The sequence below is a fragment of the Pterocles gutturalis genome, unplaced genomic scaffold (genome assembly GCF_000699245.1).
Source record: "Pterocles gutturalis isolate BGI_N339 unplaced genomic scaffold, ASM69924v1 scaffold32028, whole genome shotgun sequence".
NCBI lineage: Eukaryota > Metazoa > Chordata > Aves > Pterocliformes > Pteroclidae > Pterocles > Pterocles gutturalis.
In genome coordinates this window covers 12,071-12,412 of record NW_010126678.1, presented here as the reverse complement: position 1 = coordinate 12,412, position 342 = coordinate 12,071, and positions in this window count along the sequence as shown.

Genomic DNA, 342 nt, shown 5'->3' with positions numbered 1-342 from the left:
GAATGAGTGTCCTGGAGAAGGGGGCAGTGACCAAGCCCAGGTCTGAGCCCCAGCCCTGCCCCTGCTCCCCTGGGCCAGAGTGAGCCTGGCACGGTGCTCACACACCCACAGTACAGCAACTCCAGCAGTGTCAGCAGCAGGGATGGTGTTGGGTGTATTAGATCTGAGGCTTTACTGGAGAAAAAAAGGGAGTTACTGCCTTAAAACTCAGTAAAAAGGCATTATTGCACAGCAGTTAATGGTGATTTCTCATTTTGCCACAGCCACCTCCAAGTCAGTTGACTCTGGCAGCGCAATCCCATCGTCCCACCTGATGTCATGCTAGCTGTTTTGCCAGCACAG